Source organism: Oryctolagus cuniculus, chromosome 1 (assembly GCF_051225735.1).
Source record: "Oryctolagus cuniculus isolate XC-2025 breed Fujian yellow rabbit chromosome 1, ASM5122573v1, whole genome shotgun sequence".
NCBI lineage: Eukaryota > Metazoa > Chordata > Mammalia > Lagomorpha > Leporidae > Oryctolagus > Oryctolagus cuniculus.
In genome coordinates this window covers 68,562,698-68,582,245 of record NC_142867.1, presented here as the reverse complement: position 1 = coordinate 68,582,245, position 19,548 = coordinate 68,562,698, and the positions used below count along the sequence as shown (strand labels likewise).

The following is a 19,548-nucleotide window of genomic DNA, read 5'->3' as shown; positions in this document are numbered from 1 at the left end:
TTTGAAATCCTCTTTGCAATTTTCAAATATACAGGTAATATGAATTATTATCAACTGTAGTTATCATGCTGTATAGTGGAACAGTAGAACTTATTCTTCCTATTTAACTGAAACTTTGTACCAGTTGACCAGTACCTCCCCTTTTCCTGTCCACTCCCCACACCCAACCCAACCCTGATAATCACCATTCTACTCGCTACTGCTGTGAGTTTGACTTTGTAGGATTCCATGTATAATTGAGATCATACAGTATTTGTCTCTCCGTGCCTGGTTTATTTCACTTAACATAGTTAAATTTGACATCAGTTAAATACATAAGGCACTAGGTTGAAAGCTGTAGTTTCTAAACACAGACAATTTTGTTCAAAGCTTTTTATTTACTTATTTGAAAGATAGAATGACAAGGAAAGATGGAAGAGGGAAGGAGGGAGAGAGGGAGCCAGGATCCAGAAACTATCCAGGTTTCCCACACAGGGTGGCAATAATCCAAGTACTTTGGCTATTATCTGCTGTCTCCCAGATACATATTAGCAGGAAGCTGGGTCAGAAGTAGAAGAGTTGGGACTTGAACTGAAACTGTGATGTAGGCTGTGGTTGTCTCATGCTGTGCTACAACACCGACCCCCAAATTTTCTAATCATTATTATTGATCATTAGCATTTATAGTAGAGTTAGCAAGTGTTGCAATCCTACAAAGGACAGATGAGTGACCTAAAAGGGCCTGGTTAGGGCTCAAATGAGTACTCAGATAAAACATTGCTGGCCAAGATTCATGGCTTCTAAGAATAATTTGTGAATTATTTACTCTGCAAACTAAAGGACTATATAAATGCAAGGAGTTATTGCACTTAGAACAAGTTAATTTCTAAGTTACATAAACTTCGGGAAGTCATTTGATAACTCTAGCATTTACTTTTGCTCTGAATGTACTACTTCATCTGTAAAGTCCCTCCTAATCTCATTTGATTCTGCTTTTTCACTTCTTTAGCTAATAGTTTCTTCCTTTCTTTTTTTTTTTTTTTTTTTTTGACAGGCAAAGTGGAAAGTGAGAGAGAAAGAGACAGAGAGAAAGGTCTTCCTTTGCCATTGGTTCACCCTCCAATGGCCGCCGCGGACAGCGCGCTGCGGCCGGCGCACCGCGCTGATCCAATGGCAGGAGCCATGTGCTTCTCCTGGTCTCCCATGGGGTGCAGGGCCCAAGCACTTGGGCCATCCTCCACTGCCTTCCCTGGCCACAGCAGAGAGCTGGCCTGGAAGAGGGGCAACTGGGACAGAATCCGGCGCCCCTACTGGGACTAGAACCCGGTGTGCCGGCGCCGCTGGATGGAGGATTAGCCTATTGAGCCGCGGCGCTGGCCAATAGTTTTTTGATTGTAGGCTATTAGCTTTCTCTAATATAAAAAACTGTCAGCATCTTAGAAATATGCCTCAATTTCATTAATCTTGTGTTTCATCAAAAGTAGCCAGATTTAGTCCAGCTTCCTGTAGCAGCATCTACCATTGAAAGATAGATGGTGTGTGAGCCAGCTAGTTAGCCTTCTGTAATGAAACCAGCATTTAGTTTTTCAGAACTGAAACCCAAAATAGAAGATGTATGATTTAATCTTTCTTTTTTCACAAATACATGTTTTAAGAAATGTTTTATTTTTTATTTCTTTGAAAAAAAGAGAGAGAAAGAGGAATATCTTCTATCTGCTGTTCACTCCCCAAATGCCTGCAACAGCCAGGGCTGGGCCTGACCAAAATCAAGAGCATCTTAGAGTACTCATTAGCAGAAAGATAGATCAGAACCAAGATGGGAACTCAAACCCTGGCACTCCACTAAGGGATGCTGCTGTCCCAAGTGGCATCTTAGCTGCTGTGCCAAACACTTGCCCCCACAAATGGGACTTTTTATATGTCACTATTTAAAGTCTGAATTTTAAACACATTCTTTGACCGATTTATATCCATTAGCTCATTTGACTTTATAAAGCCTGTCTCATGTCTAGTAGCTTTTCAAAATTGCTACCTTCACCATGAAGCTCTAAGAGGTTTCCTAGTCCAAACAGAGACTTTTTAGCATTTTTGCTTTTCTTTCTAACAAAGAAGTCATAGAGAGGAAAAATAGACTGGCAAGTCTTTTCTGTGTCTTTTCCAGTCTGTCTGGAATCAATTTATTGACCATTTTTGTCTGCACCTCTCGGGTCATGAATTCCATCATTTTCTTCTGGATTTGGCATATCTGTTGATGCTGAGTCTAAGAAAGAGCTCTTTTATACCTGATTGTTGCATTTTTTAAGTAAAACCAACAATGGACAAAACATAACCACTGGTAGTCTTGACATTAATGTAGCTTCAGTCATGGTCTGCCATATTTTCACTATGGAACACATCTTATTGTGAGTTAGAGCCACACCGTGGAAGTTAGGCAGTTTTTGCTACGACTATCCTCAGTAATTAACTTGAAATTTTTTAGGCAAAGAACAATTTTTACTTATAACAATAACAGAAATCTAATTATCAGCATTTTTGCACTGATTTTTTTAAAGATTTTTTAAAAAAATTATTTGAAGTCAGAGTTATAGAAACAATGAGAGAGAGAGAAAAAGAGAGAGAGAGAGAGAGAGATCTTCCATCTGCTGGTTCACTCCCCAAATGGCTGCAAAGGTCAGGGCTGAGTCAGGCCGAGGACAGGAGCTTCTTCCGGATCTCCCATGTGGGTTCAGGGGCCCAAGCACTTGAGCCATCTTCTGCTGCTTTCCCAGGCATGTTAGCAGGGAGTTGAATCAGAAGTGGAGCAGCTGGGACTCGAACCTGTGCCTGTATGGGATGCTGGTGCTGCAGGCAGTGGCTTTACCTACTACACCAAAGTGTCAGTCCCTTGCACTGATTTCTTGAGCTCCGTTCCCACAGAGCAAAATGAAAAGGGTCACTTGACACCTGTGTACACCTGTATAGTATTTCAGGAGAGGAACGCAGAACTTAAGGAACCCAAATTGTAAATAATGAACAATAAGCATGGCCATCCTTTGGAAACCTTTCTAGGGGGAAACCCAAGGCTTTTCATTATACAGTGTTGAAAAGATAGTGTGAGATGAAGAACAGTCATATACTACACAGAGACATGAGCAACTTACAGAGAATTGTTTCCTTTTTTTAAAAAGATGTATTTATTTATTTGAAAGGCAAAGTTACAGAAGAGTTAGACAGAAATCTTCCATCTGCTGATTTACTCCCCAAATGGCTACATCAGCTGGAGCTGGGCTGATCTGAAGTCAGGAACCAGGAGCCTCTTTCAGGTCTTCCACTTGGGTGCAAGGGCCCAAGCACTTTGGCTAGTCTCTGCTGCTTTCCCAGGCACATCAGCAGGGAGCTGGACCAGAAATGGAGCAGCCAGGACTTGAACCAGTGTCTGTATGGGATGCCCGTGCTGCAGGTGGCGGCTTTACCCACTGTGCTGGCCCCTAATTGTTTCCTAAAATCCCTACAAAAAAGCCTTTTCTTTGTTTGCCTGTCACACACAACATAAACACATAAAACTCATCTTACATAATGAATTTTTTTTTTTTTTTGGACAGGCAGAGTTAGACAGTGAAAGAGAGAGAGACAGAGAGAAAGGTCTTCCTTCCGTTGGTTCACCCCTCAAATGGCTGCTACAGCCGGTGCACTGCGCCGATCCCAAGCCAGGAGCCAGGTGCTTCCTCCTGGTCTCCCATCTGGGTGCAGGGCCCAGGCACTTGGGCCATCCTCCATTGCCTTCCCGGGCCACAGCAGAGAGCTGGACTAGAAGAGGAGCAAGCGGAACAGAATCCGGCGCCCCAACTGGGACTAGAACCTGGGGTGCCGGCACCGCAGGCGGAGGATTAGCCTAGTGAGCAGTGGCACTGGCCCATAATGAATGTTTTTACATACTTGTGTGAAATACAAAAAATATAAAGAATATAAATATCAGTATTTTACTTTCCATACTATGATTAACATTATTAGCTAGCCTCATCCTTTGATTTCATATCTTGAGTGTTTTTAAGCTTTCTCATTTATTTTTAAAAATGTATTTATTTATTTTTTCCCCTAAAGAAACCTTTTATTAAGGAATACAAACTTCATGCATTTCATAAGTATAAATTTAGGAATATAATGATTCTTCCCACCATACCTATCCCCCCACCCACTCTCTCAACCCCTCTCCCACCCCCCGCTCCCATTCCCAATCCCATTCTCCACTAAGATCCATTTTCGATTAACTTTATACACAGAAGACCAACTCTATACTAAGTAAAGAGTTCAACAATTTGCACAGAAAAAACAAAAAACAAAAAAGAACTGTTCCTCAACAGTAAAGACAGGGCTTTTCACTTCTTCTTCCTCTTGTTTTTTTTTTTTTTTTTTTTTTTTTAATAAACTTAATTAACTTTAAAGAAGCACCCAGTATCTTGAGCTTTTTTGGAGGACAGAACATAATTCCTAGAATAGTGAAGATTCTCAGGAATTTTCTGGAGGTACTAAATTTTTCTTTAGTTTGTTTTATGCCAGTACATACAGTCTCCTTTAGAGACTATGCAGGGAATATTTGCCCTTAACTTGAATTTTTAAATGCAACTCTATTGTTCTGCAAATCAGGCTTACTTCAAACAATGATCTTTGAGGCCTTCAGATGTAGTTTTAGTTCATTGAGTTCTTATGACTGTGACTAATATTTTTCTTTTCTTTTCTTTTTTTAGTATTTTTCCAATTTTTTTAATTTCATATCATACCAGTCTTTCTTATAAAATGGATTAACCACTTTCTGGCATCCATTTTGCTACCTTTTATATAACACTTGTTCTTGCCAGTTGCCATGGTGCTGTTCTGAGAGCCAAAAGGTGAATTTGATTTTTCTTGCTGAGGATATTAGTGGTCCTGCCTAATACTGTATGATAGATGTTTTGCTGTTTCTTCTACCCCATCCTGTTTATTTTGCCTATTCTACCCCATCCTGTTTTTTAGTGTAGTATTTTTTTGTTTTATATATACCAGCCTCCCATGGTAGTACTGACTTGCTGGAGACATATACCATTTCTAGGTAATATTTAATCACTAAAACCTAGTACAGGCAAAGGCAGGTGATAGGGGTTGATAAATGTTTGAAGAGATAGTGAACTTAACTAGATAGCCAGGTGACAAAAGACTGGAATGGAAAGCTAATATGCTAGGTGGCACAGAGAGAGCTTTAATGGATGGGCTGAAGCTAACAAGATGAAATTTAAGAGGATAACAGTGAAATTGTGAATCTTAAGTGTCAAAGAAATGGCAACATATGGGCAGACTGGAGGAGACTTAGCAGGATGTTATTCTTACTAAAGTGATCGTTTTGACTGTCTAAGCTCAGTGTCAGCCAAAGGCATTACAATGGCTAAAACTCTAATGCAGCTTCTGTCTGAATTATTGGAAGTACTAAGTACAGCTAAAAGAAGTAATAGTCTCACTGTGTTCTGTAGGAAACAGACTGACTTAGAGTATTATGCTCCCCTTGGGGTACCAGGCAATAAGATCATTGTAGACAGAATTGTGTTTAGGGTGGTTCCAGGATAATTCAAAGGGTAGTCTGAACTGTTCCCAGTTTGCAATCAGATAGGCACAGAAATTGAGAATATTAGAAACTTTTACAGCAATTTGATAGAGCATTTAGGTCTGTGATCCATTTTGAGTTAATTTTTTGTGAGAAGTGTAAAGGCTGTGTTTAGATCTAGTTTTTTGGGATGGTGCTAGTGGAAAGTGAGCTCCCTGTTCCTGCATATATTCCAGCAAAGCCAGGAAGATCATCTTTAATGGAATGTTGCATGGGGTGGGGAGTTGGGTAGGATCACATACTATGGTTATTAATCATTTAGTTTGAAAACCTGTGTCCAAGTCAGAGGACTGTTTCTGGCTCTTATCCACTGTGTACAAATTGGGATGAAGAACAGGGTGTGGGGCAACAGAACATATTAAAACTACTTTGAAGCTGAGTTTTCAGAGTATAGGTTTCCTAGTCTCTTTCTGACCAAATCTTTCTTTTTCTTTCTTTCTTTCTTTTTTTTTTTTTTTTTAATTTTTTGACAGGCAAAGTGGACAGTGAGAGAGAGAGAGAGAGACAGAGCGAAAGGTCTTCCTTTGCCGTTGGTTCACCCTCCAGTGGTCGGCGCGGCCGGCGCACTGCGGCCGGCGCACCGCAATGATCCGATGGCAGGAGCCAGGTGCTTCTCCTGGTCTCCCATGGGGTGAAGGGCCCAAGCACCTGGGCCATCCTCCACTGCCTTCCCTGGCCACAGCAGAGAGCTGGCCTGGAAGAGGGGCAACCGGGACAGAATCCGGCGCCCTGACCGGGACTAGAACCCAGTGTGCCGGCACCGCAAGGCAAATCTTTCTTTAATGTAGGTGCCTTCAAGAAGTTCCCCGTCTCCTCCACCAGATTTGAGCCCTCTGTTAGTTGAAAAGGAACAGTATCCAAGACCTGGGAATGGTGAAGAATACTTAACAAAAGAGTGGGATTCTTTCCTCATGGAGTTCTTCCTCTCCTAATTGGGCACATTGGATGAAGTGCAGACATCTCTCAGGGAAGATCAATAAATACTCTGAAGTTTCTCTTAAATTCGTTCATCAGGCTTAATTCTGGTTACCTGCTCTTTGTTAATACAGTGGTGACTAACAGTGGTCTCCAGTAAACAGCGTGGCAGAGAGAAATAATACAAGCAGTAAACAAGCATAGGTTTAGGAGTCAGACCAGAGCCTAGACAGTTCCATCCTTTACCAGATGTGTGGTCCTGGGGAAGTCACTGCCCTCAGTCATCCATCACATTTTGTCTTGCAGCATGTTCTGCTGCTGTTGTTTCCAAGCTGTGTCTTTAGAATGTGCCTGTTTCTTTTCATCTTATCTTACCATGTATTAATCGAAATCATTACCATCTTCTGTTGCCTGGAGCTTTAAAAACATCTACTAGCTTGTTGTCTTGTTTCCATTCTCCACCTTTGAATTTTCTGATTGAGCAGCAAGCAGTCTTTTAAAAATGTATTAGATCTTGTCATTCTGCTTTAAAACCTTTCAAAGCCTCCACATTGCTAAAAGTTATAACAAAACTCAAACTCCTAATCATGACCTGGAAGGGATAATCTGCATAATCTGACTCCTGTCATGTCTCTCAAGAGCAGGGCATGGGTGGGGGTGGAGGAGTGAGTGGCAAGGTAATGCTACCTCCAGGGAGATTTAGAAATGTGTGAAGCATGTTGTTTATTGTTTCTGTTATTAGGAGGCACCACTTATGGGGTTTGGACCAGGGTTGGTAAATGTTTTGTAACCTGTTCAGTTTACATTACATCACAATGCCTAGATGTTAGATGCTAGACAGTAGGTGTTTTAAGAAATACTTACTGTATGAGATCAATTCTCGCTGGACCTCAGTTCTGACATATGTGAATTGGTACACTGCCTACTACCTAAGGTTATTGTGAGATAGACATAACCTTTAAAGCCCCTGATCCACAGTAGCTTTTAAGAAATGGTGGCTGCCTTGAGCTTTCTTTGCTTAGAAGCAGCTAAAGGGGCCACCTGGTGTTTTCCCTGGGGTAGTGGCACCTTTGTTGGGGGTAGGAGAGTTGCAGCTCTTTCCCTAAAGCCTACTTTGGGTAATCCTGGGTCAAAGTTGAGGAGTTCTTGAAAAGACTCCTACACCCAGCTACAGAAACTAAGGTCCAGGGGAGCTCTGATTCTCTTCCTTGATTCTGGGGCTTGCTCAGGTCTGTGACGTCCAGGAAAGCTTGGCCCCAGTGAGAAATTACCTCCTGCTGAAGACTGGGTGGGGGAGGATCGCCAAGAAGGTGGGAAGGTAGCCATCTCCCCGCCTCAGCTGCCGCTTTGCAGAAAAGAGAAGCGTTCGGCTTCCTCCCGCCTTCTTCCCTCCCTCTTCCTCCGCCCCTTCTGCTTCGCCAACCCGGACTCGCCGCCTTCACTGCCGCCCAGCGAGGGCGCCAGCGACAGCCTGCTGCACCTCAGGGAGCTGGTCGGTTCAGCTACCGGAGCCCGCCCTGGCTGAATCAAGGGGAGCTGGAGCCCGCGAAGCCAGGGCTTTGTATGAACCCTGCCAGGCAGGGCGAGGTGTGACTCTGCAACAGAAACAATCGTCAGAGATGCTGGGGCCGGCTCCCCAAACCAGGTAATGCTGGTGCTGCCTGGGGCTCACCCGGCTGTGGTGCTCTGGGGGCTTTCCATTGGTTTCCGGGAGTGGGGATGTGGGGGGGTTCTTGTAGATTCTGGGGGTCATATTACATCGCCTTTGCCTTGAGGACCCTAAATGAGAGAACAAACAGAGAGTGGAACCTTCAGATGAGCCCACTCAGGGCGAGGCCTGCACTGGATTCAGAGTGCTGGTTAGGGAAGGGTGTGAAGGGGAAGCTGTGCATTCGGGGAGCCGCTCAGCCTCAGGGGCCCTACTCTTTTGCAAGCACCCTCTGCTTGGTGGGCTGGGCAATGCTTTCTGCTGCTTCAGCTTCGCTGCTTCTCTGCTAGGACTGTGGGGGCTTTTCTCTGTTAAGAGGTGAGGTGAACTGAGAGATTGGAGACCTGGGAGGCTGGTCCCAGTAAGACAGTCCCTCTGACCCTTAGTTTTCTTATCTGCAACGAAGGGCATGACATTCTGTTTGTAATTTTGGCTTTCTCAGTCTGTCAAACTACCCTTTGGAAAGGTGAGTTGGTTAAAGTCCTAGAATGGACTGCAGAGATGTTCCTCCTAATACTGCAGGAGACAGGTGAGCATGGAAAGCAGACCTTGATATCCTGTCTTCCAGCTCACCTTTTGTTTGGCATCTTGCTGGTCTGTTTAAAATGTGTGACTTGAGGGGCAAGGCAGAGACTGAGAATGCTGATGTATATTTTGGTGTTCGAATATAGGTCTGCTGGGCGTAGGGAGGTGGGATTGTGAAGCAGCAGGTCAAAGTATGTGAACGTTTTTCTCTGACTGGCCAGTTCTACTCTTAGATGTAAACCTGCTTCAAGCTGGGCTGTCTTCTCTGGAGCACTCTCTCTACTCTGCTAAGTAAATGACAGACCACGCAACTGTGTGGTGTCTTAATCACCATAATTCCTTCTATCTTTATTATCTGGCACCAAGAAACTCGTATCAGGCCTGATACTAATGTAACTTCGTTGTTTTGGACCTCCTTCTCCCCCCACCCCTTTTCCACAGCTCTTTGCTTTCTTTATTCTTCGTACTTTCTATTCTGATAATTTCTCTGGTTCTGCCCTTTCCACACCTATTCTTGCACCCCATGTGTTATTTCTTTCTCGTGTTCCCCTCGTCTTCTCCTTTCTTACCTTTCTCCTGTTATATCCAGTTTTTCCTCCCCTCTCTTGGGTGTTTCTCTTGGTTAGGCTTTCTGCTTTCTCTTAGCATTTCTGGTTACACTTTCTCATTACCAGTAGGTTACTGTTTTTTAGGGCCCTTTGCTATAGTGTTTGTCAGGTCAGACATTCTCTGTGTCTTACCTAATCCTCTGACTTCTGGGTTTCACACTGTAGTCTATTTTTTCCAAGTGTCAATCTCTCTCCTTCATGCCTCCACACTTTGGGTTGGTCCTGGAAATGAGGCAGTCCCTCTTCCTGGATTTGTTCCCCTCACCTCTCTGCTGTGGAGGGCAGGAGGTAGGCAGTACTGAGTAAGATAGAAAGTAGGGGACTTGAAGGCTAGTGTGGGAAGGGAGTAAGAGTGTCAGGCAGGGCTGGGCAGAGGCTCACGTTCCCTGTAGTGAGATGAGTGACTGGGGAGATGACCAATGACGTTTGGCAGCTGTAAGGCACTGCTGACCTGGAGGAAAGGAGGTTGACTTGTGAGTCCAGGGAGAGGAGAGGGAGGAGTCCTGGGGGAGAAGACAGTGGGCTTTTGAAGAATAGGGTGGCTTGGGCAGTATAGGTATTGTTTGGGTCTAGGGATACATGTAGAGGGAAAAATTACAGATTGGGAAAGGCGACCATACAAGTGTAAGTTAATTCTCTCCCCCTCTGAAGACTGGATATTTTGACTGGTTTATTTCTACTCAGCACATTTTTCTTGAATAGTGTCCTCAAAGTGGGGGGAAATGAGGGGAGGCAGAGATGAGAACGACAAAACTACTGCTTTGCGCACTCTCTGTCTAGACTAGAATGTGGGATGTGAATATATACAAATCACTTTCAGTACAGCATTCATCCATTAGGCAGCATTCTCTGCATCATCTACTACAGAGAGGGTGGTTTTGGTGCTGGAGATAGACGAGTAGAAATTGGACTCAGTTGCTGCATTGACATGCAAGTCAAGGGGTGGTGAACCTCATGTAGTAAGTATTGTACAGGGAAGAGCAAAGAGCTATGATAGTGTGGAAGAGGATACTTTTAATTCAGCAGCAGGTAGTGGCAGAGCTGGGACCTAAACTCTTCTCTAAAAGTGATATTTATTCTCTTATACCATGTGTGGGCATACAGGAGTTTTCATATATTCTCTTTTCTCTCTATCTTTGGGGCTAGTCTAGTTACTGCTGAGTTGAAAATAAGAACAGTTCCATGTGACAGGTTACTGGGCCTTGGCCAAACACTCATTTCCTTGGAAGGGATACAGACTTTGTCCTGTTAACTTCTGGCTCCAGGTGACTTGGGTGACTCAGTGCTGAGCTCCTTCTGTGATCTCCTTCCTATTCCTTCTGTTTTCTTAAATTCAGTTTCTGGTGGGCCAGAGAATCCAGAGACCCCAGACATGAATAGGCTATATATTTTACTTTCATTGCCTTTCTAAAATAGGGATTTAATACTTCATAGGCATGTGAGTATCAAATGAAATTTGTGAAAATGCTTTGTAAAGTGCTGTACGTATGTTATTGTGGCTGTTCCTGAATGTATTCTCAAGCATGTGAAAAAATGCTCAGGGACTGGCACTGTGGTGCAGCAGGTTAAGCTGCTGCATGCAGTGCTGGCATCCCATATGTGCACTGGTTCGAATCCTAACTGCTTCAATTCTTTTTTTTTTTTTTTGAAGATTTATGTATTTATTTGAAAGGCAGAGTTACAGAGAGGCAGAGGCAGAGAGAGAGAGAGGTCTTCCATCAGCTGGTTCACTCCCCAGATGGCCGCAATAGTTGGAACTGTGCTGATCTGAAGCCAGGAGCCAGAAGCTTCTTCCGGGTCTCCCATGCAGGTGCAGGGGCCCAAGGGCCTGGGCAATCTTCTGCTGCTTTCCTAGGCCGTAATAGAGAGATAGATCAGAAGTAGAGCAGCCAAGATTTGAACTGGTGCCCATATGGGAGCTTTAGCTACTACACCACAGTGCTGACCTCTGCTTCAGTTCTGATCCAACTCCCTGCTAATGTGCCTGGGAAGGCAGTGGAAACTGGCCCAAGTGCTTGGGCCCCTGCCACTCATGTGGCAGACCAGGAAGAAGCTCCTGGCTCCTGGCTTTAGCCTGGTCCAGCCCTGGTCATTGTAGCCATTTAGGGAGTGAACCAGTGGATGGAAGATCTCGCTCTCTCTCTGTCTCTCCCCTTCTTTTTCTGTAACTCTGCCTTGCAAATAAATAAATAAATCTTAGAAAAAATGTTCAGATACTGGATGCAGTAGACTGAAAGCCTAACATTTCTCAATGGATAAAGCAAAAGGAGGGAACTGGATGGAGAAGGCTTTGGGATTGGTAGCTGAACATCATGCTCAAATTGAAGACCCAAGAGGTATACAAGAGTGTTTTGTTCAAGATCAAATAGTAGGTGGTAAGTATAAAAGATATTATTTTTATTGATCCTAAAAAAAAAGCAAAAAGGATGTTGAGGGTAGCATTTACAAATAGATTGACTTCAGTTCAAATCTTGGTTCTACTGGTTATTGGTTACTTTAGTGTTAATCTCTCTAAGCTTCATATATAAAATGGAAGGTATTTATAGTTATGTTGCAGGATCATTATAAAGCTTAAAAGTAACTATATATATAAATTATGTAATAGCAATATGTATTCTTATCCTGCAAAAGATAAACTCCCAGGGTTGGCATATGTGGATCAGTAGGGTAAGCTGCAGCTTGGGACACTCACATTTTATTTTTGGAGTGCCAGTTTGAGTCCTGGCTGCTCCACTTCTAATCCAGCTCCTGCTATTGCACTTGGAAAGCAGTGGATGATGGCTTAAGTACTTGAGTCCCTGTTATTTATGTGGGAGACCCCAGAGAAAGTTACTGGCTTAATAAGCCTGGTCATTGTGGCCATTTGGCGAGTGTACCAGCAGATGGAAGATGTATCTGTGTGTGTGTGTGTGTGTGTGTGTGTGTGTGTGACTCTGCCTTTCAAATAAAGATTTATTTATGTATTTGAAAAGCAGAGTGAGAGAGAGAGAAGGAGAGACAGAGAGAAAGAGAGAGAGAGAGAGATCTTCCATCAGCTGATTCACTCTCCAAATGGCCACAATGGCCAGGAGCTTCCTCTGGTTCTCCGGTGTTGGAGCAGGGGCCCAAAGACTTGGGCCATCCTCCACTGCCCTCCCAGGCACATTAGCAGGGACCTGGATCGGAAGTAGAGCAGCCAGGACCAGAACTGGCATCCATATGGCATGCTGGTGCTGCAAAGCTGTGGCTATAACCTGTTGCATCACAATGCTGGCCCCAGTAAATAAATTTTAAAAAACAAACAAAAACCTCTCAAGGGGTAGGTGTTTGGGGCTGCAGTTAAGACACTGCTTGGGATGCCCTTGCCCCATATCCTAGTGCCTGGTTTGAGTCCCAGATACTCTGCTTCCATTCTAGCTTTCTGCTCGTGTGCACCGTGGTAGGCAACGGGTGATAGCTCAAGCACTTGGATCCTTGCCATCCATATGGAAGACCCAGGTTGAATTCTGGGCCCTTGGTTTCAGCCTGCCCCAGCCCTTGCTGTTGTAGGCATTTGGGGAGTAAACCAGCAGATGGAAGAGCTCTCTCTGTCTCTCTGCCCTTCAAGTGGAAAATGAAAACAAACTCTTAAGTCATTTTCTCAAGAAAGTCCTTCTTGACATCTAGACTATTCATGGCCCTTCTGCTGGATTTATGCAATACCTGTGTGCTTGCTTTTCATCACTTGGTAGGGGCAAAGTACCATGTTGTAATGTGACAGTGATCTGTGTATCTGCTTCTCCCATTAGTCTGAGTTTTTTGAGGGCAGAGACAGAGTATAGTAAATCCTGTGTCTATTAAGTGCCTCCTCTTGCTAAGCCCTTTTAGTTGCTTGGTGCACATTGGTAAACCCAACAGACATGATTGCTACTTGGTGAAGTTTACTTTTTATTGAGGTTCAATATATAATAAGAAAGCAGATATGATTAAAACTCATGATAGATGCTGTGAAAACCAAGAATTCCCTTTTGCGATGTCAGGTATGTGTTGCAAATGAGAAATGCAGGTGGAGTTGTTTAATAGGTGGTTATTTATTCGAGAGAGAGCTATTTGGTCAACAGATAGAAACTTGAGCATTATCAGTATGAATGAGTTATCTTGGGAGAGTATAATGTGTGAGTAGAGGCGATTCTGGGCCATGGACAGACATGGGGAGAATAGCCAGAGATGCCACAGTCTACAAAGGAGAAAAGTAACAAAGATAAAAGGAAAGCCAGGTGAATGCGCTTCCTCAGAAGCCAGCAAAGTTGATGTTTGAACGGGAAGGAGGTCAGTTAATGTTGAATGCTGCTGAGAGAATAAGATGAGGACAGAAAAGTGACTGTTTTGGCGAGAGGAAATAATTGGTAATCTTGAGACTATTATTGGTGAAATGATAGAGTGTTAGTTGGCACACAGAAAGAGAGGAAGTAATAGTTTAAGTAAATATTTCTTTTAAGAAGCTATGAAGGGGAGCAGAGAAGTAAGTGATATTTGGAGGATATGACTATCAGGGGAATGTGTATGTGTAGGAAGCACTGCATCGTGTTTATTTTCACCCAATATTTTGGACAGGAAAACATTTTTTTGATCATATTGATTTTTCCTTTCTGCTCACATGCTATATCTAATCTCTAAATCCTAAACCATTTGAGGAGTGGTCATTGTGGTATATTAAGCTACTGCTTAATATAGTCTTAATCTATATATAAGAGGGCCTGGTTTCAATATTGGCTACTCTGAGCTTCTCACTCAGCTTCCTGCTGATGTGTTTGAAGTGATGTGCCAGATGAAGACTCAAGTAATTCAGTTCCTGCTGCCCACATGGGATACCTGGATGGAGTTTCTGGCTCTTGGCTTTGGTCTTACCCAGCCCTGGCTGTTTGGCTGTTGTGGGCATTTGGGAGTAAATCAGTAGGTGGGAGATTCTCTCTCTCTCTCTCTTTTTTTTTTTTTTTTTTTTTTTTTTTTGACAGGCAGAGTGGACAGTGAGAGAGAGAGACAGAGAGAAAGGTCTTCCTTTGCCGTTGGTTCACCCTCCAATGGCCGCCGCGGCCGGCGCACCGCACTGATCCGATGGCAGGAGCCAGGTACTTCTCCTGGTCTCCCATGGGGTGCGGGGCCCAAGTACTTGGGCCACCTCCACTGCACTCCCGGGCCACAGCAGAGAGCTGGCCTGGAAGAGGGGCAACCAGGATAGAATCCGGCTCCCCGACCGGGACTAGAACCCGGTGTGCCGGCACTGCAAGGTGGAGGATTAGCTTAGTGAGTCGCGGCGCCGGCCAAGATTCTCTCTCTGTCTCTCACCCTTTCTCTCTTTCTCCTCTTCCTGTGTGTGTTTGTGTGTGTGTGTGTGTGTGTGTGTGACTTCCTCTTTCTTTGTCATTCTGCCTTTCAAATAAATACTTTTTAAAAATAATTTAAAGTATTTGAATCTACCTTCAAAATATGCTTACCTTTGAAATACTTTTCTCCATCTACTGCCAGTCATCTAAGCTACCATAAATTCTCACCTGGATCATTCAAAAAACTTCCTAATTGGTTTTTTTTTTTTACTTCTTTACAATCTATTCTCTGCAGCCAGAGTAATCTGTTTAAAATATAAACCAGGGACTGGTGTTTGGTACAATGGTTAAGGTGCTGTTTGGGATACCTACATCTCAAATCAGAGTGCCTGACATCAAAGTACCAGCTCTTTTCTGATTCCAGCTTCCTGATAATGTGCACCCTGGGAGGCAGTAGTGATAATGGGTAAAGTACACCTGCCCCACATTTGGAATACCTAGATGGAGTTCTGGTCCCTGACTTTAGCCTGGCCCAGCCCTGGCTGATACAGGAATTTGGGGAGTAAACCACCAAATGGAAAATCTCTCTCTCTCTCTCTCTCTTCCTCCCTCCCTCCCTCTCTCTCTCTCTCTCTGTTTATCACTCTGCCTTCCACATAAAATGAAAATGGATAAATAAAAATAAAACATGAACAGGATAGGCATTTGGCCTAGTCATTTACATCTCACATTAGAGTGCCTTGGATTTGATTCCCCAGCTCCAGTTTTTGACTCTGACTTCCTGTTAATGCAGACCCCGGGAGGCAGTGGTGATGGCTCAAGTGACTGGGTTCCTGCTACTCATGTGGGAGACCTGGATTGAGTTCCCAGATCCTGTTGGGACTGTTGTGAGCATTTGGGGAGTGAACCAACAGAAGGGAGCTTTCTTTCTCTTTGCCTGCCTCTCAAATAAATAAAAATAATAATTTAAAAACAACAACATAAATCAGATCACAGCGCAAAAACCCTTTTAGTGTCTTCCCATACTTGCTATAAAATCCAAATTTATTATTGTGGCCTATAAGGCCCTATACAAGCTGACTTCTGGCTACATTTCTGATCTCAGGGTCTTACCATATTTTTCCTCTTTCACCCAACTTTAGCCTGTGTGTCCAGAGTGCTCTCATTTAGAACCATTGTACTTCTCTCCCTGTTCTTAAAATGGTTTTCTTTTAGATATTATTGTGATTTCCTGTCTCATTTCATTCAGATCTTAATTGTCTCTTCCTCAGAAAAGCTTACCCTGATCAGATTATCTTATGTAGCTCCCCAATTCACACATACATATGGACTTGATGTTGTTGTGTATTTATTTACTTATTTATTTGCTTCTCTTAACTAGGCTAGAAACTCCATAAGCACTGAGATTTTGTCTTTGTTAAGTCAGTACAAGTTCTTTATAGATACTCAATACTGAACATATTTAATATAGAAGGAAGGGTTGATGTAGCTGGGAGATAAGATCATTCCAGGTGAGAAGAGTACAATTGAAAGAGAAGGGAGAATGGTTTCTGATGGTAGGAGGGATACCTCTTTCATTGTACTGGGGGAAGGAGATCATGGATACAGATGTAGGGAGGCATGAAGACAGAGTTCTCCTGCTAAGATTTCTGCTTTCTCATTGAAAATAAGCTCATCAGCTAAGGAGAAGGTAAATGGGACATCCAGTGTGGGAAAGTAATCATAAATTCCAAGTGAAAGAAGCAAGCCAGGTTTGGTAATATTCTCTAGGACATTGGCTCCTTCAGTATAGAGACAGTTGGGGAGAAGAGTTGAAATCAATTATCTTTTTTTTTCTGACAGGCAGAGTTAGACAGTGAGAGAGAGAGAGAGAGAGAAAGGTCTTCCTTCCGTTGGTTCACTCCCCTAATGGCTGCCACGGCCGGCGCTGGGTTGATCTGAAGCCAGGAGCCGGGCGCTTCCTCCTGGTCTCCCATGTGGGTGCAGGGACCCAAGGACTTGGGCCATCTTCCACTGCCCTCCCTGGCCATAGCAGAGAGCTGGATTGGAAGAGGAGCAACTGGGACTAGAACCCGGGGTGCTGGCGCCGCAGGCGGAGGATTAGCTAAGTGAGCCATGGTGCTGGCCAGAAATCAATTATCTTAAAGCTAGGATTACCAATTAAATTTTGGAAATGGAGGGAGAGGCAAGGATGTTTGATTTTTTAAAAAATTTATTTGAAAGGCAGAATGACAGTGATTGAGAGAGAAGTAGAGAGATCTTCCAACCATTTGTTCACTCCTCAAATGACCACAACAGCCAGGACTGGCCAGACCAAAGCAAGGTACCAGGAACTTCATCCTGGTCCCCCAGATGAGTGTCAAGTATTTGGGCCTTCTTCCTCTGCCTTCCCAGGTACATTAACAAGTACCTGGATTGGAAACAGCAGCTGGAACTGGAACTGGTGCTCCAATTTGGGTTGCCCATATTGCAAGCAGAGACTTAACCTGTTGTTCCATAATGCTGGCCCCATCCAAATTATTTTAGGGCAAGGAGACGGAGGAATTAGCCAGTGACAAATGAGAAGTTCCAAAGTAAAGTGTAAAGCTCCAGCATCAGAAGGGTGGGGGATTTGATCAGATTAGAAGCTATATAGAAAGGACTGGTGACAAGAGTTTGAGTGATCATGGATGATTGAAATAAATGGACATCGGAAGATTGATTGGCTTGGCTTAGTCTTGCTAATCTTTTAGAGGAGAAAGGGCAGTCCCTTTTCATGCTGTGGGTCTGACTAGGTAGAGAAACTGTTCCTTTGAGGCAGCTTACAGCAGTGTGGGAAATCACAGCATATGTTCAGGCCAGGGATTGGCTGGAAGGTCAAGCACCTAAGAGACAGTAAATTCCAGTGTTTCCTGGAGGTTGAGCCAGGTGGCATTTGTGGTTCCTTCTAGCTCTCAGATCTTGAGTTTTCTCAGTGCAGATTCAGTGGCAGGACTGGGGTTTGAAACAAATTTGATTTTTTACCTCATTTGTTAGGGATAACTCCAGTGGGGCTACAGGTCAGGAAATTTTCAAGATGGTAGGGAGAGGATTATCAGACATACAAGTATTGGTTTCTGCAAGTAATTCCAGTTACTGTATGGAAGTAGTAGCCATAGGAATGAGGAAGATTTATAGGTATGTGTGTGTGTGTGCGTGTGCGTGTGTGTATATGTGTGTGTGTTAGTAGTTAGGTACAGACCAGCCTAAATGAGCTTAATTTTTTTTCTCCAATTCTCTCTGCCCTTTATCTACCACTCTGCTGCCTCTAATCAGCAGAAGCCTTCCAGATATAGCCTTTGCTCATTCTGTCTCAAATTATAATTAGTGTAGAACCAGTATTTTTGAGAGAATCAGAATAATCAGAAACTATCCATGTCTTTATCACTATTTCACATGGTGGTTGTAAGTAAATTGCAGACCCCTATGAGTTTCAGGTTCCCATAACATTAAGGTTTGGAACTAATTCTTCAGGGTCTTTCTAGCTCCTGTGTTTTCTTATCTAAACCAAGCTGCCTTCATCAGTGAGCTTCACTAATCGCATTGTGTGCCAGGTTTGTGCTGGGTAGGCCATGGACTAATTAGACTTACTTTTGTCCCTTGAGTTGCTCATGGCCTGATCAGTGAGGACAAGAGTGAACTATAGTTGATAGAATAAGATTTTGGAATTGCTGCATAGAAGTATGTATAAAATGCTATTGAATTTGTTTTGTGGAGTGGGTGTTTGGCTTAGCAGGGTAGATTTTGTTTGGTGTAGTGGTTAAGATGATGTTTTGCACCCCTTATCAGAGTCTGGGTTTGAGTTTCAGCTCAGCTTCTGATTCCAGCTTCCTACTTATCTGCACCTTGGAAAGCAGTTAAGTGATGGCTCAAGTACTCTGCTATGCATAGAAGCAACCTGGATTGAGTTCTGGGGTCTTGATGGTTGTCTGGCCCAGCTGAGTCTGTTTTGGGCATTTGGAGAATGAGCTGGCAAATGGAAGATCTTTCTTTGTTTCTCTACCTTTTAAATCAAATGAAAATAAATACATTAAATTAAAGTAATAATAATGTTTAAACTTGGTAAAGTTGGGTACTTTAATAGAAGGCTATGAAATTTTGGGAAAAATTATAAGTAAGGGGGCTTCTGAAGATTTCATAGAGGAAGTAAGTCAAGTTGGGCCTTGCAGAATGAGTAGGAGTTTGCTTGGCAGAGAAGCTGGGACGTTTTACACAGAGAACAGTGTGACAAGGATAGGAAAATAAAGGTATACTAACCTGGAGTGACAAGCTTAGGGAATAATAGAAGTGAAACTGGTAGGTGGCAGAAGGGAGTGTTTATTGAACATCTGTTTTGTGCCAGGCTAGGTGCTTTTATATATGCTCCTCAATTCTCATGATAACTCTGTGAAATAGTCTTAATTGGCCGGCGCCGCGGCTCACTAGGCTAATCCTCCGCCTAGCGGCGCCGGCACACCGGGTTCTAGTCCCGGTTGGGGCGCCGGATTCTGTCCCGGTTGCCCCTCTTCCAGGCCAGCTCTCTGCTGTGGCCAGGGAGTGCAGTGGAGGATGGCCCAGGTGCTTGGGCCCTGCACCCCATGGGAGACCAGGAAAAGCACCTTGCTCCTGGCTCCTGCCATCGGATCAGCGCGGTGCGCCGGCCACAGCGCGCCGGCCGCGGCGGCCATTGGAGGGTGAACCAACGGCAAAGGAAGACCTTTCTCTCTGTCTCTCTCTCTCACTGTCCACTCTGCCTGTCAAAAAAAAAAAAAATAGTCTTAATTTATATTTCATATAAGAGAAACTGAAGATCAGAAATAGAAGTTTTTTTTTTTTTTTTTAAAATAATCTAGAAACAGCCTATAGTTTTGCTATGTGCTGCCCTACACTCTAAACTAGAACAAGTGGTTGGAGGCTACATAG

At 43.6% G+C, this 19,548-nt stretch overlaps 1 protein-coding gene across 4 annotated transcripts in view; it reads left to right on the top strand.

The window, feature by feature from the left end:
• PAK1 (p21 (RAC1) activated kinase 1) overlaps positions 1–19,548 on the top strand; it is a 196,524-nt gene that overhangs the window by 71,201 nt on the left and 105,775 nt on the right. Inside the window, exon 1 of one of the 4 annotated variants that reach the window (XM_051850733.3) lies at positions 6,064–8,150. The exons of 2 other annotated variants lie outside the window; for them this stretch is intronic. The gene's annotated coding sequence lies outside the window, so the exon portion shown is untranslated. Of the gene's footprint in view, positions 1–6,063; positions 8,151–19,548 lie in introns of those variants that run through there. One more of the 4 variants, XM_051850738.3, reaches the window with a different exon arrangement.